The sequence below is a fragment of the Arachis ipaensis genome, chromosome B4, assembly GCF_059453495.1.
Source record: "Arachis ipaensis isolate K30076 ecotype BB chromosome B4, ASM5945349v1, whole genome shotgun sequence".
In the NCBI taxonomy this organism is placed as follows: domain Eukaryota; kingdom Viridiplantae; phylum Streptophyta; class Magnoliopsida; order Fabales; family Fabaceae; genus Arachis; species Arachis ipaensis.
In genome coordinates, this window is record NC_142439.1 from 117,060,438 (window position 1) to 117,061,375 (window position 938).

At 41.3% G+C, this 938-nt stretch overlaps 1 non-coding gene across 1 annotated transcript; it reads right to left on the bottom strand.

Moving 5' to 3' along the window:
- Positions 1-493: 493 nt before the first annotated feature.
- Positions 494-601, bottom strand: LOC148568906 (small nucleolar RNA R71). The gene has a single exon (XR_015882872.1). It is a non-coding gene; the product is annotated as a small nucleolar RNA R71 (small nucleolar RNA).
- Between the last annotated feature and the right edge of the window lie 337 nt (positions 602-938).

A 938-nucleotide genomic window follows, 5' to 3' on the forward strand; every position in this document is an offset into this window, starting at 1 on the left:
TCCAGAACCTGAAAGGACTCTGAAGAGGAAACTAAGAGAAGCTAAATTACAACAATCCAGAGACAACTTGATTGAAAATTTCGAACAAGTAAAGGAGATGGCAGCCGAACCCAACAACAATGCAAGGAGAATGCTTGGTGACTTTACTGCACCAAATTCCAATTTACATGGAAGAAGCATCTCCATTCCTGCCATTGGAGCAAACAACTTTGAGCTGAAACCTCAATTAGTTTCTCTGATGCAGCAGAACTGCAAGTTTTATGGACTTCCATCTGAAGATCCTTTTCAGTTCTTAACTGAATTCTTGCAGATATGTGATACTGTTAAGACTAATGGAGTAGATCCTGAAGTCTACAGGCTCATGCTTTTCCCTTTTGCTGTAAGAGACAGAGCTAGAGTATGGTTGGACTCTCAACCTAAGGATAGCCTGAACTCTTGGGATAAGCTGGTCAAGGCTTTCCTAGCCAAGTTCTTTCCTCCTCAAAAGCTGAGCAAGCTTAGAGTGGATGTTCAAACCTTCAGACAGAAAGAAGGTGAATCCCTCTATGAAGCTTGGGAGAGATACAAAGGACTGACCAAAAAGTGTCCTTCTGACATGCTTTCAGAATGGATCATCCTGGATATATTCTATGATGGTCTGTCTGAGTTATCTAAGATGTCATTGGATACCTCTGTAGGTGGATCCATTCACCTGAAGAAAACGCTTGCAGAAGCTCAAGAACTCATTGACATGGTTGCAAATAACCAGTTCATGTACACTTCTGAAAGGAATCCTATGAATAATGGGACGCTTATGAAGAAGGGAGTTCTTGAGATTGATACTCTGAATGCCATATTGGCTCAGAACAAAATATTGACTCAGCAAGTCAATATGATTTCTCAGAGTCTGAATGGAATGCAAGCTGCATCCAACAGTACTCAAGAGGCATCTTCTGAAG